Genomic DNA, 17,333 nt, shown 5'->3' with positions numbered 1-17,333 from the left:
GGAGATTCACATATCACCCTCGAAGAGAGATAGGTTGCCTCCTAGCCACACATCGACCGCAAATAGAGATAGGTTGGCTCTTGCATCGGTCTATCCTGCAGTTGTGGTGTCCTGCTGAACACCTGCTACTAAAATCGAGTATTTCCTTTTAGTACTTTCCTTGTGTAAATTGGTGTTCAGTATTCTAGTGGAGTACTCGGACCGAGTGCTCATCCCAGCCGAGTGAATAGAAAGAAATCCTATTTGCTGGAACGAGTTCTTCTTCTCAATTACAATACTCAGCTGTATACCGCAATATCGCTGTAGGAGGTTCGATTACACGATCCGTGTTATTAGTGGAATGCTATTGCATAGCATAGCGAAATTCACGAGTTCTACAGCAAAATAGACTGTCATTGCGTGTATATATGAAGGTGACAGGAGTTAAGCCATTAAAATTTTCAATTTAAAGTTTGTAATTTTTTTACTACACTAATCCTTAAATATATAGTGTACTTTTGAGAGGCTTTTGGATTTTTGCATTTCTTTGAGCATAGAATTTGTCATAAGATCAGTTGGGTTTCAATTGACCGACACCGTATAGGCAATCAGATGGACCACTTTGCGGTCATCAGAATATTTAGGAGTTATCTCCTGGACATGTGTAACAAGACAGGGATTGACATCGGCCTCAAAAGGGATCACCATCCGCCACTTCTCAAAGGGTTGAAGAGCTGAGACCCTTCAGGTTCAACATCGACCGCTTGTATTATCCAGTTGGTGTGAGAGAGCTATCTTGCTGATCAGACATAAGATATACTGAGTCCGTCTGAGAATGTCGGTGAGCATAGGGATCCGCTGCGAATGATGGTGAGCGTGACGCGCTCGAACTCCGTTACTATGTAAAATTCTGGGAAGTTCAACGTAATGTGTGTCAAGACAAAAAACAATTTGTTATTGCGTTAGTCAGGGGAACAGGAGATGCCGTAAAACACAATGACTCTAGAATAGTATACCGGGCCTCGAAAGAACTTGCATGCAAATTTTTTGATGGTCCTGTAAGGGACGTTAACGGTCGACTCCTCATCGACGATGAAGAGCAGTTGAAAAGATGGAATAAACACTTCATCACGGTTCTTAATCGTATTGCATCCGGTTCCGCATCTTGTGGATAAAATGGGTTGTCACCGTAACACGTGGACGACTGTTCTTTCAAACAGAAGAGAAATCATCTAGTCCATCAATCTACTCAAACGGAGCAAATCCGCGCTTGACAGTCTTCCCGTGCAGCTATTTACTGTTACACATGCGTAATTTCCTTAGGTCTGCTCTGTTCTATTCCTACGGAAATCCTGGAAAAACGAAACCTTCCCCAGAAAGTATAAGAAGATCTTAAAGAAAGGTACCCGTTATGAGTGTCACAACTGGAGGGGTATCTATGAGCTCCCTGCAGTCGCAAAGATAATAGTTACAATAACTCTGGAGCGTATCAAAGGAGATCTCGGAAGTTTGATTGACAGAGAGCAGGGTGGTTTCCGCTTCCATCTTCCTGCTTTGACCATATCAACGCTCTACGGATCATTTTGGAACAGTGCGTGGAGTTTACATCTTCGCTGCACCTGCTCTTCATCGATTGTGAGCAAGCTTTCGATTGTGTGAATAGGGAATGTATCTGGCGCACATCTCGCAGGAGGGGAATTCTGGAGAAATTAACAGCTGTTATCAGAACGTTATATGGTGGTGCAAAATTTCACGTGATGCATAGGGGCAAAATCTCAGAGGAATTTTAGGTTCAAAGTGGAGTCTCCCAGGGTTGCACTTTGCGCCGATATTATATCTTTTTGTTATTGGTGACGTTTTTCATGCTGTCCAGTTCGGAGGACATGGAAATGCTTAATGGACTATGGTATCTTTCGATTGCCCTGATGACCTCTGCTCGTTCTTTTACCGGCTCATGGACATCGGCCAAATGGCAAATAGAGTCGGACTGCAGCACATGGAAAGTGATCAACACTTTCATTGGAAGTTCCAAACCTTCATCAACACTTGCCTGCATCGGAGGTTGCTGGCCTGATCCTGTTTCAAATAAAGAACTTGGCCTGCGTTCAGGCTTGATAACCTCCCAATCCACTCTGCCAAGAAGACCGACGAGTGGATCGCTCCAAGAGTAATTGGCGCAGTGAAGAAGATGTGCGGACATCTCGGGAAACACGGGGGGAGCTATAGTGCATTTCAATGAACCATGAACGATGGCGGGTAGGTGTGGTTGACATTCTATACCCTACCAAGGGGTGGTTGGTAATCATATATGTGCATATATATTCCTTCTATAGTGCCAGCCCAGTTGTCTCAACCCACATCCATACATTAATATGCTCACATGAGTGGAATTCTGTATTCTCGGAATAGCTTGCACCCATTACCAATGCTATATATCAGCGTTGCTCACTACCGTAGCCTCATTCGGAAAGAGAGTCCTGTGGAGGCAGTGACACAGTTGGTAACACCAATCGTCGCTAAGAATTTCAACAATTCACCGAATTGAATGCATTTCTGACATCTAGGTTAACTATCACGCAATATTTGGTCGTATTATCTTCTCCATGGGATGCATTTTTAGTTACCAGGTCCATGGTCTGTAAAGGGCATATGGCCGTATAGGAGGATGACTAGCTTGATAACTGCAGAGTTCAGCGGTCTGGTGATAATGGGCTAAAAAATGTGTGAAAAGCTACATGAAGTTCCAAGAATTGTCCATAAGGGAATGCGTAGATAACGTTTTCAACACTGTTGATATAGAGACTGAACGACGAAGGTTAAACCTCAATCAGAACATGTATTCAAGTCAATTTTAATTAATTCAAAATTTCGGCTGCGTTCTTTGTTTGATTTATTTAACAATGACTTTTCGGCCCTAACTAGGGCTAGTCAACTATGCTGCTAATATTTGACCAGGAAGAGAACATAAAATGGCACAAATATTTTGAGACCAACTTCGACCTAAGGTTCATGCTATTATTCTTTAGTGGTGTAATCCAATTCTTTCCTTGACATAAATGTGCACTCCTACCGGCTTTAACCGCCGAAAAGCCTGATAAGGCTTTGTACTAACATTGATTATTTATTATGCAGTATGCAATTTTTCACGATAGTCAAAATTGTTTTTCCAGTCCTTGTATTGTATGTAAATGCTACCTGTCACCTTGAGGGCTAAATTGCTTCATTTCTTTGTAACGAACGGAACTGTGCATTGGACGAAAACTGTTTACCCTTCCCTAAGATACATTTCATTTCTCCTCCTATTGCTTCCACTACCCTGACCCTCATTTAATGGCCTAGTAGAAAGCTGAAAAGGTAAAGGATAAAACGCCCATTAATATACAAACGACATTCGGGTCATTCCTTGTTAATAATTCACGCCGAACCGTTCTTATTCCTTCGATTTTCACTGGTATTTTCGATTAACAGTAAATCTTAATGCCATTTCTATGCAAAAGGACCTAGAACCATATTGGTACCGAGCCTGCACATCAATTCGCATCCATATATCAACAATAAATGTGTATAGGATCATAATCGTTTTAGTTACGTTGATATTTTCAATAAACAAACACTTTGCATAGGACAACTAATCCCTTCATGGATGTGCAAATTGTTTTCGTTAGATGACTACAAATTAGAAACTAGGATCCATACAATATGCGAAGATTCCAAAGTACTTTGATATACAACATACAACATACAACAGAGAAGATGTTGTACGCCATCCAGAGAGAATAGCAAAAGGATAAAGGACGAATGTAGTGTATAGGGGTGTGCTTTAATATGTAGACGTTGGTTCTTCTCCATCTTCCTATTTGGTCCCGAATATTTCTAATAGGAACCCTTGAAATTGCTTTTAGTCAGACACTTATGTAGCATTCATGTCGACAATTCTAACTACATGGGTGTTACTGTAAAAACTGATACTCAGCAATTCTACACAATATTAGATATTATATTTCCAAGTCCCTTTTAGTAAGATAAACATGTATTAGAGTGGAGTGAACGAGGCTATCTGCATGGGTTACATGATGTAGTTTTCCATGCTAGGCTGGATTAATGGTTGTAGTTTGCAACTGTTCTTCTGGAATGATTACCAAAAGAAACACACAAATGACTTTTTAATTAATTTTTAATATGGTAGAGTTATTTCTGACGCTTTTAGTGTTAAAAGGAATGCTGTTGACAAATCTATTGTTTAGTTTCCCCCTGAGGAAGTTTTACTGGAACAAACGATTTTATCATGGCTAAAATATGGCGACTATCCGATATTAGTTTACATCAAAAGCGATTCTGTGGTTGCACTTTAACTTGCTCCTAGAATTTCAGGCCATCGATGAGAAGTATCCTAAGATAAAGTTTCAAAACAGGATGTTGATTTGAAATTAAATTTTTGGAACAGTTTATAATCACGGATCGAAAAGATTTCTGATAACGGAATGAAGAAAGCGAGAGAATTCTTAACAGAACTAAAGTTTTTTTTGGATTCAAGGAGTCCTGATTCCGCTTTCCACTTGAGAGTTTCTCTCCAATAGGCCCGACTCGCATTCAAATGGATGCCGAACTTATAACTCCTTTAATTCCAAAAGACAAAATTTAGTTCAGGTTCGGTCACTTTAGGCCTGATCTAACAAGGTTTTTTTAAACGGAGTACAATTCATGCCCACACACAAAATCAGTATTTTCAATTCTATTCTAATTCAAGTCAGGAGAAGATCAGCAAACAACATTTCCTACAGTAGGTCCTCCCGTTTCTAAAAATTAGCGCAGATAAACTATTTTGCCCAGTAATGCCTTCATATATTTTGGTTTTCGCACCACTTGCTCTGGATTATGCAGACTCAGGAGACCCTAACCCAGCCTGCCAAGCATGCAGTTTTCATTGTTCGTTTTCGATGTCCATCGTATCGATATACAGGACAGTTGATGTCACAAATTCAAAATGTGTACGTTGGCTCTGTGAGGGATAGAAATCTTTCAAGGGCCTTACTCATAATTCCGAGTCTAGCAAGCGAAGAGGTTGATGATAGTCAACCCGGATGTTTACTTGGAGCTTCCTCACTCATTACAGCATTATTTTCTTCCCCTTCTCGATGGACCTTGAACGTTGGAACTTATATGTTCCTGGTCATCGGGTGTAGCAATGTGTGCGTTTACGACCGTCCGACCCAAATAGAGCTGCGGCAGGTATTAATTCACTTTTCTGTGACATCGTTTCGTCTATTTTATCTTCCCTTTTTTTTCTTGTCTTCTTTTCCTGCACGGGTCCAGCAACCCTTCCTAAATTTGTCTCATTGTCTCCAGCGGGTTTTTGGAAATCTGCAGTGCAATTCTAGGACGTCTCACTAACTTTGTTGATGTTTGTTGGTATTGTTTGGACAAGGCTGCATGAAGAACGACAGGATGCAACAATGGCGGAGTCTGTTTTGGACCTTAAATTCTTCTGCGATTTTACCTCGATGCAGAACTTGACATTTTGCGCCATCATATGTCGGTCTGATAATAGCTATCAGTTTCTTCGGAATGTCTCTCGCACGTAGAGCACACCAGATAAATTTCCTGTTCATGCAGTCGAAAGCTTTCTCGAAATCGATTCATAGGGAATTGATGTGGTGAATGCAAGAGGAACTAGAGTGGAAACCAGCTTCACTCTATTTTTGTAGCTATTATATTCGCAATGGCAGAGGGCACGAGGAAACTGCAGTTGCAGCGGTAAATTACTCTGCGGGGAGACCGTCAAGTCTAGCGGATTTATTTCGTTTGCGGGCACTGATGGCCGAAATGATTTCTCTTCTGTTTAGAGGAACAGTCCGTACCCGCTTGTTACAGTGACTAGCCATTTCATCTACAAGATGCGGAACTTCACCGGATGTGATACGGTTAAGTACCGTGGTGATCTCGCATTTCGCACGTTCCGTTTATTGATTCGCTCTATCGATTCTACAGTCAGCCAGATCGTCTGGCAAGTGCAGCACCCGATAAAAGAGCATTTGTGATGGGGGCGCAACCATCATCAACGGCGCAACAATCGGTATTCAGCCTAGGCCTGCCTTAATAAGGAACCCCAAATATTTCGTTTTTGCGCCGAAGTCCACTAATTCGATATCCCTAAAAGCTGTCTGGCGTCCTGACGTACGCCATCGCTCCATCTCAGGCAGGGCCTGCCTCGTCTTCTTTTTCTACCATAGATATGGTCCTTATAGACTTTCCGGGCTGTATCATCGTCCATACGGATTAGATGACCCGCACACCGTAACCTGTTGAGCCGGATTTTATCCACAACCTGACGGTTATAGTATCGCTCATAGATTTCGTCGTTATGTAGGCTACAGAATCGTCCATCCTCACGGCCAAGCATGTTTGTGCCCATGTTTATGATAACATTCTTCAGGTGATTGTGAAGCTCATTTGTTGATGTTTCATCTCCAGAATCTCTGTTGGCTGCGATTATTGCGGCATCCATTTCCCTCTTATAGGTGTTGCGGAGGGCTGTGTTGTGGATGGCTTCAGTGTTAACTCTCACCTGATTGTCAAAGGGGATTCTGGGCGGTGTTATTATTCGAGCTCGGAGCACCAATTCAACGAGATAGTGATCTGAGTCTATATGTTCTTACATTCATCAAGGCTGAGAGGTGGCGGCATTCGATCAACACGTGGTCAATTTAGTTGAAAATGGTCCCATCTGGAGAGGTCCATGCATGTTTGTGGACTGCTTTCCGCGCAAACCAGGTACTTTCAACAACCATTTCGTGTGATACTTCTAATTGAATAATCCGCAGTCCGTTGCCATTTGTACCTTGATATAAGCTATGGGAGCCAAGGTATCCCCTGAATACGGACTAGTGCACGTTCAATGAGAAAATGCGCAAAACGTGATTCCGCTGTCGTTGTGCTATCAGTCCAGTCCGAGGCTCCTGTTGTGGCTTCGTAACAAGTTATTTTCCGTATAGAGTTGTCAGCCCTATCCAATCCCCAACCTGGAGGACCAGTTGGTCGATCACCACGTGGCCGTGGATATAGGGTTTGGTAGTAGAGCTGTTGGCGTTAGTTCAGCAGGTGTTTCCAGGTTTTATGCTCCATCGTGGGTACCAATCCACGGGACCTATACTACCCTTTGACCACCTTTGATGGCGCCCCAATGTTAATCGATATTCTTAGACAGGTTAATCATTGTATCACCCGTCCGATCAGCAGGATACTTCTCCCACTGTCGGGCGACAACTGGATCATATAAACGGTCAATGATGGCTTTGAGTGCTGCAGCTCTTCTACGCTGCGAGAAGTTACGGCAAACGAAAGTAGTTGACGCTTCTCTTGTTACACACATCTATAAGACATCCCCTAAATCTACTGCTGATAGTGAAGTAGAGCAGCGGATTGTTGCTCTATACTCTGTGCAATGTGCTACCAATGACGAGGCGGTGGAAGCTGTAGAAATCCACATTATTGCTACGGTCGTCAAGACCGTGTTTCTCCATCGTTTTACCGAACAAGGTGTTGTCAGAGCTCACACTGGCATTCAGATGACTCATCCCGATCACAATGTCTCCTTTAGGAAGCCGTTCCTGAACTGCGTGTAATTGCTCATACAAAGCATCCTTCTCTATTATGTGGAATACTTTCATTGATTTTTAGCACTGTTTAATTATGATATTCCTTAACCTGGACCGGAATCTTGCAATCAGAATCCTGCGATGAGCGTGAGAGACAATCCGATACCAGATTCACGTCAACTACCACTTGGCCTTGCTGAATACAAATGCACATTGTTACAAGAGGGAGAAGAATACTCTCCAGAGTCTCACCAGTTTACTTCGCTTAGACCCAGAATGTTCAGCTTGTTGGAATTCTCGCTCGAATTTTGGGGACCCTCGTAATTGTTTTTAAGGAGATTTCAGACTGCTTTCGATAGCAAACAGTTTTCGACGGTCAGATCTTATTTGAGAGTCTGTTCGTCCGCAGCAAACTAAATTCCAAGAAACAGTGGTCTGACATCAAGACTTCAACATTTGCCAGTCTCTAATTAGTTGCAACATTTTGAAAGTGTAAAATGTTAGGCCAATTACTTCACTTATTCTTGGCCGGATGAATGTAGTAAAGAAACCGGATGAAGTGATGAAATCAAATGGCTTCTCTCCTCTTTGAGTTGAATTGGCTACTTTCCCAACAAGCATGTTGTTCGCATCAGAACCTATTAAGAGTTAAAAACTACGTTAATAAATCCTTTAGTTTTTCCGTCGACGCAGGACACAAAGGATCTTAGGGTAAGTGCATAGAGGTAACTATGATGTTCCTCTTCTCGTCGTCAACGTGGTATTGTTAGCTAAACGCTACTAAGTCTTGGTTACAGAACCATTTTAGCATGGTTGTTTTAAAAAAAAATGATGTCAGGACATAGCCCCTCAGTGTTTCATTGTGAATGCTAGCCTCTTTAACTGATCCTACACCACAGATTTTGTTAAACCGAACTATGACTCTTGTACCGGAGGGATATAAGGGCCGGTGAGCTTTGTGGAAAATAGAAGTGACGATGCTTTGAAGTAGTGCAGGTTGATTTTCTATGTGATGAAAAACAGTTAGCAGCGTATAACACGGTCAGTTTGGATCCTGCTGGCGGCACCAGCTTCCCTTCATATTCTATCGTCAGAGATTCGGTTCCTTCAGGATCGATTTCTTTGAGAATTGCTACATTTGGCTTTGTGCTCTAAAGCTTTATGACTTTATTTCATATCCTCACGTGAAGGTTTAGAGCCTTCTCTGGTTCGCAGTTCAACACAGGACTGATTCTACACACTAGTATCGAGTTCCTTTTACGCCACTTCCGTAGAAGGTTTAGGAGAAGGTTCTAGGTAGCACTTAGCCCGTGATTTTTTTACCAGTTTGAACCTCCATACAGGGTTTCTGTTAATGCATGTTTTATCCTCGGCTTGTAGATGTATTGTGAAGAAGCGCACTGAAGCTGTTACTGAGCCAAAAACCTTGTAACATATTATCGTGTTTCACTCTCCAAACGAAAATGATCCGGTGCATTGTTCTGATATGATTGAATTTCAATATTTCCAGGGAGGACTGGGGGCATCATATGGTGACTCTCCGTGAATACCTTCAAACTTATGTGGTCCACTTCAAACATCAAGTTGGCATTCATGAATTTTTCCCTCTATCGTCCGAGATCCACAGCCACACTAGTGCACTCCAAACAGGGGAGTCCTTCGCGGTTATTAAAAATTGGCTTCGATTTAGGCTTCACCATTTTTTTTCTGCAGGCATCCCCGCAGAACGGCATGTTAAGTCATTCCTCAGCATATCACTATCCTTAGAGGAAACATGATGTGGTGCTAGTGACAGCAGTCAGAAACGAGGTTGCTGCTTATGAATCCTTCCGGGAACGGAGCCTTCGTGTGTGATGCGCTAGGACACATTTTCTTTGTCCTGAATAACATAGAATGCTGAAAAGGGATGCACGAGCGGAAACTCGGAATTCTCGCAATTTAGAGCATCGCGCTGTGATCAAATTCTTTGTTAAAAAATGAAATACGCCGAAACAAATTTTCGAAGAAACGTCATCGATACTTGGGGATTCTGCACCTTCATATACAGAGGTTTGTGAAGACGACCCCCGCCCGGGTGGCCTAGTGACAATAGCGACCGAAGAAAATATTTAAAAAGTCAAAAAATTAGTACTGCCCGGTCGAAGAATTATATTGTGGCAGATAGTGGAAGAACTGCGAATTAAAATAAAACGAGTTGGAGAGATTTTGCGTGAAAATTTGCACATAAGAAAATACGCTTTAGGTACCGCGAATGTTCACAGCGCTCGACAAGCAACGGTGATTGGAGGGTTGTAAAGATTTTTTGGAGTTATGTCAGAGTAGCTTGGATGAAATTTGCAACCTTATTGTGTCCGTTGATGAAACTGGGATTCGTCAATATGATCCGTAGTTCAAACAAGAGTCGATGCGGTGAATGAAAAAGGGAGAAAGGCGCTCCAAAAAATCAAAAGGGAGGAGTCAGCATCGAAGATTATGGCTACCATTTTCTGGGAAAGCGAGGGATTTTTTCTAATTTTTAACTTTCTTAAAGGGACTAAAATCAACACATCACATCACATTACATCGCTCAGGTTGCGAGGGCTGCTCTAAAACTACGAGATTCACCTATCCTGTACTGGACCTGAACTGTAGTCCGGGCTTGCTCCAAGCTATTTTTTTTCTTTTTTCGAATTTAAAGGAGTTGCGACGACGAAAAATTTTCGGACAAAAGCGAAATGAAGGCGGGCGTAGAACAGCATTTTGAAGAGAAGTCTAGGAAATTGTTTTTTCAGTGGCATTATATTCACGGTGTGCAATACACTTTGCACTTAGGGGATTACATTGAAAAATGAAAAATGTAACACCATCCTTCCCCTTCATTAAGTACCTTAGGCCGCGAACTTATCAGCCGGCGCCCGTACTTTTCCAGGCTTCATTCTGTAAATGCATCGAACAGTTTTTTCTAGATTTATCCAGTTGTTTCCAGCCACCTTTACACCTACGCTATTTGTCGGGTATAAGACATGTTATGTATATTGTCTGTGAAGAACTGTATAACGCACTTAAGCCAAGCAAGAAAGCTAACGCTCGTGAGTTCCATTTTTAGATGGATCTATGTAACTTTAATGGAATTATTTCTTGCGTGAAACCATTGTTGTGATACGGTTCGAAACCACTCCTATGACCATGAGTTAAGTAATGTGTGTAGAAGGCGGGTACCCACCATACGTATAAAAAGCATTTATCCAACGCTTACAATATTACCGTTCCTATTGTGTGAGATTGCACTGACTCGTAAAAATCCTTGTTATTGAATAAAGTACTTGTTTCTGACATCAACTCAACATTTCGGGTCCTTTTTCAAGATATCCGAAAGGATAACAAAGCTCAACAACATTGTTGCCTCTTGGCCTCTAATTTCATGCTATCATAGAGAATTGTATCACATTCAGGGCCGTCCCAGCAATCATAACGACAACAACAACAACCCAACAGAACAGTACGATCTACATCCGTCCACATCCTTTACACTCTTCAACCGGAAAATAAAAAGAACAAGAGTGGATGAATGTAGCCATGCCATTATCTGTATCCTTTTTGGACCTAACCTTCCCGTATAAATATGTGCACACAATACCTTCGTTTCATGCGATGGATAAAAGAACGCAAGCAACACGAAAGCTAAATCAGGATCCGAACTGAAAATCTTGAATTCAACATCAGACGAAATCTAGGAGTTGGCTCTTTGAGTGCAAAAAATAGCGGCAGTGGACATGATAATGTAGAATATAAAAGTGAAGTGAGGGCTATCCGAGAAACTGGTCCTGACTAACAACATCCTCAAATCATTTACGCATAATAACGAAATAAATTGCTCGTTAGGAAGCTCATCCTATTATCCTTTTTGCCCAAGCATAAGGATACGCATACGTATGGAAGTAACACATAGGGTGTTGCTGAATGGATGGCGAACAGCAAGAAGTTATTACGGGGAAAGACCCAACGGGCTATGAAAGTACTATTTATTGGGGAGAATCGATGTTGGGGTTGTAGTTGTAGTTAAAGCGGTAAAGGATTTAATGTAACAAACTTGTTAGCAGTCAAACTAGAAAGTTTCCAATGGAAGTTTAAGCCGCATTGGATTCTTCCAAGAAATATTCGGAAAGGGCACTGCTTATGATGATATGAAAGTCGCTGTTTCTAATCAATAAAGGTTCGCGAAATCCTCCAGGAAAGTGGAATGCAAAGGAGCTTCAGTGATGACGAACGATTAATTAAAATGAAATTCATTACGAAGCTACTTTTCATAGCTCTTTCCCAAATGATGTAAACATTATGAAAAGCAGGTACGATTCGATTTCTGGTAGTTTTTCCAACGGTAACTCCATTTGAATTGCTTAATATAAGAACTGGCACGTTACATATAGGCTAGAAGCAATAAATAGATGATAACTGCCAAGAGCAATGGTTGTAAAGATTCATAACATTTCAGTCTAGTGCTGATCACGTAGCATATTTTCGCTGGAAAAATTGCTGGCTATGCTCTCCTTTTATGGAGATAAGAAAAAAATTCATTATTTCGGTCAATGGATTTTCAAGGAAAAATGTGCAGTGCTTTTGTGTGTTTAAATTTTAATAGAATAAAATACTTGTTCCGGTAATGGAGTCAGAGCTTCCAACCATTTTTCATGGAAAGGTTACTTCAGATACCTAGTAGCTAGTGGATATAGTCTTCCTGTTTTGCTAGTAAAATGGTTGTTTGGCGATGTTTAATTTCCAGGCAGCTGGGAACTCTCCAACGCATCCTGAGAAGAAAGATAAGTACTAACAAGGTCAGCTATTCGAAAAATTCGAACATTATTAAAACTTACAGCAGTTGCAAAACTTCCTGAAAAATATTAAAGATTTAAAGCAGCATTATCATCACAAATCATTGCCATTGCTAGCCTAGGTACCAATTCTGGGAAAAAATAACATATTAACTTTATAATTAAATAGAAATAGAGGAAACTAACGCAATAGTTTGGGCAATTCACGCTGGTAGAGGAAAAGTACATTTAAAAGTGTCCTCTTCAAATAGAGATGAGCCTATGTAATGGTAAAGCATTTGTCTTTGACTGTAGAAAATGATCACGCGTCGTAAAATTGCGGGGCCACTTGATATTTTCGGTTTATCCTATCAATAGAGCCAAACGACTTGTGTCCTTTTACTTTGACTATTTTCAGGATTCGGCTGAGTGAGTAATAAAAATGAACTATTGAGCAACTCAAGAGAAACAGCAAACTCTCCTATCAAGATTCTGCAAGGAATTTAGGATAGCATTCGAAACACTTATTATTGACCCATTTGAGACCAGCCGTAGAGACCGAAAAAACTAAACATAATATCGTTCTTTGGTAAAAAGAAGTAATGGGGAGTGCTTGTAAATTTCACCAGAGCTGTTTGAGACAAAGGAAAAGAGTACATCCCTGTGTCAACACTGCGAAACCATGGCGGTTTAATGTACTCTTTTTGTTGTCATAACTGCGGCCGGATCCATAATTATATAATAATAATAATCGTTGGCGCAACAATCCGTATTGGATCAGGGCCTTGAAGTGTGTTAGAGCACTTCATTCAAGACCATAACGGTACACTACAGTATATTGTAGGAGACAATGTGGTCAGCATTGCGCTCGCCCGAGATTATTACCCTGATTTGACTCAGGTACTCATTCACAGCTGAGTCGACTGGTATCCACTGTCACCAGCGAGATTTAAACCGCGACCTTCCGTATGACAACCCAGTGCTCTAACCAATTAGCTATTGGGATAGGGATTGCTCAATTTTAAAGCAATCAATTAATCAAAATTGCTCAATTTTAAAGATAGAGTTCTAAAACAAAATGAAATCAATTAGGTATGTTAGGATACTAGCTACATTTTAGAGAAAATGGTCGATGTGCAGCTTTGAAAAGAGACGCAACAGGATCAAACAATTTTACAAGTAATATGGGGACGCTGGGAGAAGTGAGTTTGCACAAAAATATCTTTTGATTTACAGTGTGGAAGGCATTAGAAAAGGCAGTGTAGTATACACTTTACCGAGAATTTAGACATCTGGCCATAAAGCTTGTAAAGTCGAGCAAATTGGAGGTCCTTGATTCATATTGGCTTAGATGCCCTCTTCTTCTTAGGAGTTACTCTAAGGAAACTACTTTTAAAAATATTGCTCAATTTATACAAGAGCGTTATTAATTATGAATCTCGGGTAGCGTATTTTAAACTAAAAAAAATTCCAAACAGGTATAACCCCTAAAACACTGCATTCCACTCTTATAATTGGAAGACCCCAAAATGCGGTTAGAATAAAGTACATGGCCGAACAAACTACTTAGAGATTCACCCGTCAATACCAAATTCTCTCTCTCTTTGACACTCCTTCCTGGTGGAAGTACATAAAGGATACATGAAATGTAATGTACTAATTGTAGATAATAGTCATGTGAGGTCAAGTTAGATTAGGTTAGCGTAAGTCAATAATTTTAAACCTTCTTGCGACATTGATGCGGGCGCAGTTTTTTATGTAAATAAGTTTATTTAAATAGAAAAACAAGTTGATATTGATGTAATAAATACACAAAAAAATAAGATAAATTACAGGGAAGGTTGGGTACAACAAATGTAATAGCCACTTGAAATAAGTTAAAATACCTTCTTAAGTTAATCATAAACTTTAGATTAATCATGTCTAGGTGTAAGTCGCCATGAGAAAACAAAAACCTAAAACATGTACAGTTTAATAACTTGCTCACCATTATATCCGTAAAGGCCCTTCACTAATTGGACTGATCAGCAGCAATGTAGCTTGACTTTCTGGGGAATACCGGCCCTCTTCTTGTTTGGAGTTAATGACTATCTTCGGTCATATTTGATGATGATTTTACGTCAAGTTTTCTAGTGATGCGGAATTCAGTTAGGATAGTTTGGCAGGGGAGCCACAGCACTCAGGCCTCCCGTACTGTCCCCGCAGTCTTCCAGAGGCAGAAACTGCGCAAATTTTTCTTTTCGAGGAATCTACTTCTAAGGTCTGAGAGGGCCGAACAGCTGCATATTAGAGGCAGACTCATTTTCTTTTCTTCCTCACATTGACTAGAGGGTTAACCACTACCCTATTTTTTTCTATGTGGTAATTGAAAATTGTTAAAATTTCCATCGGGGTTTTCATGTCGCACCTTTTAAGGGACAGTAAAAATACCGCTCTAGAGTAGGTGCTTTTACAAAAATAAAAATGTTTTCGTTTGGTTACGTAAATATTTGAAACTTCACTCTTCAGGCAGACTTGACCGTGGACGGCCTGATGGCAAACGTGGTTCTTGTCTCACTATTTTAGAACTACACTCTTGGCTAGTCAGTCTCTAAGCTTCCTGACTGCCAGCGATGTTCGAGCGCTCTAGCACCTACATCAAAAACGTTTCATTTAATCGGCCCAGTTTCAGCAACTGGCCCGATTTAATTTTGGTAACGGTGGCTGATTGTCGGAGGAGATTCGAATGGTGCGACCCCGACTTTCTTCTGCTGTCAATAAAATGGGCGTATATGTTTTTTCTAACAGTCTGAGTTAATTTCATAATCGAGGACGTCCTTAAGCCCTATCCGTTTCACATAATTGACCAAAAGGCTTGTGTCCAATTGTCCGTTTCTTTTAGAGCATATCTTCTTAAAGACCAATTTGGAAACAATATGATTAGCAGGAATTAGAGGCATCCGGTCATTCACCATCATCAACGGCACAGGTTTGCTTAATAAGGAACTCCACACATTCCGTCAGTTCTATGATCAGTTAATCTAACATAGCGTCCCGCAACGATATCGTCAGAGAGTTACCCTAGAACCGTTTGTCACATAACTTCGAGTTAGCCGCATTGGGGAGCCTTCAAATCAGGGAACTCTTTTCATAAACGTAAGGGGAGGGTAGGCAGGGAAAACTATTAGTTCAAAGAACCTCTTGCCATCCGTTCCCTCAATCGGTCGGGCTCTATCTTCTTTGCAACGGGAAGAACCCGAACGCAATACACAACACGGCTTCACCTGACATGGAAATGGCGGGAGTTCTTTGAAAAATGTTACTGTACGTTGTTTAGTATCCTTTGGTAGCCATCAATAAAGAACGTTTTCAGTTAATTTGTGAAAATGGAGAAAATTGCTCATCGTTATATGATACAATACTTTTATTTGAAAGTCCTCAGCGCAACTAGTATAAAAGCCCAAATAGATTTAATCGGATCGGGTCGAGTAACAGTCCTCGAAAAATGGTAGCGGTCCACCTTAGTCCACGCGGCATGAAGAGCTTCGGTCCTGTCGAGAAATGAGCAAGGGTTCTTGACGCATGAATGGCGTCAGGACGTAAGTTAGTCCGGCCTTGCAAGAGTCCTTCGAAAAAGACGCATTGACATTTGCGCAAGAAACCCGATGGTCTGGTACCAAAAATTGCGATTTAGAACACGAACGCGGTAAAAATGGTTATAAACTTCTCTATTTTGTAGCCCAAACACTCAATATGGTGTTGGCATTGTCATCTCAGAGGGTTTCCGTGATGCCATTAAAGGAATCGAACGATTTCGGTGACCGGTGATGAAGCTTACCATTATATCAGCTAAATGCACTATTCACATCTTCGTCGCGCACGCACCACAGGCAGGTCGACCTGATGCAGAGAAAGATGAGCTCTGGCAATTTCTCGATGCAAAGACTTGAAATTTGCCTGTTGATGACTATATCATCACTGCCGACGACCTTATGTGGTTATGTGGGGGAAAAGGCGGTAACAGGTACCATGGGGTAAAGGGGTTTGGAGCACGCGATGAGGGTGGTGAGCGCATAGTTGATTTTGCGGACACTCATCACCTTCTACTTATGAATACATAGTTTATCAATCGTTATAGTGGGAATAGTAAAACAAAAGTTGACTATATTTTCATAAGACGCAGACATTTTACCACCGTCACTGATTGCAAAGTCGTTCCCTATGAGACCATGGCCGTTGATTGCCGTCTTGCGAATCAAGCCACCGATAAGACAGCATGACGAACGCACTGACCCGCCGTGCATTACATAGTGGCGGTTTTGTGAGAAGAAACATGAAATGATCTCATTTGCGCACTTACCAACCATTAAGAATGTAGACGAATCGCGGAAAAAGTAAAACACACGATCCACAAAACGACCTCTGCTACCAAGCCTGGTGAGCGGTACATCAACTGAGATACTTGGCTTTGGAATGACGATGTTGAAATGAAGGAAAAGAAACGCCTCTACCACCAGTTTCTTGACGATAAAAAGCTCGCCAATTGGCAAATTTATAACAAGTCGGGAATCCGGAAGCTGGACGCTTCAGGTACGAAAGGTTTTGTATATTTCTTAGTACGTAGCACGTAATATAAGCATATGTCCACTTTCGGGTGATATTGACATTGATAGTCTTCAATTTTCAAAGAAGCAACAATTTCGATGTATTATAAATTTGTTAGTAATAGTGCGATTTCCATCAAACTTGGTATGATCATGCTCTACATTATAGCCTACATCACTGCAGAATTTCGTGCTGCTAGGATGAATTTAAGAGGGGTTTCCAGCCAATTGCAAAAAATTATAGTAATATACTATTATTAACTTTCTTTGAACAGATATCGGTGTGAAAGGTATTTCGGAGCCAAGGCACCATATAGTGGCAGCCTCCTGATTTTTTTCGGATTTTTCAGTTCGGTAGTTTCTGAGAATGGCCCCCTTAAAGAAATGAT

The sequence above is a fragment of the Hermetia illucens genome, chromosome 5, assembly GCF_905115235.1.
Source record: "Hermetia illucens chromosome 5, iHerIll2.2.curated.20191125, whole genome shotgun sequence".
NCBI classification, from domain to species: Eukaryota; Metazoa; Arthropoda; class Insecta; order Diptera; family Stratiomyidae; genus Hermetia; species Hermetia illucens.
This window is presented reverse-complemented; position numbering follows the sequence as displayed.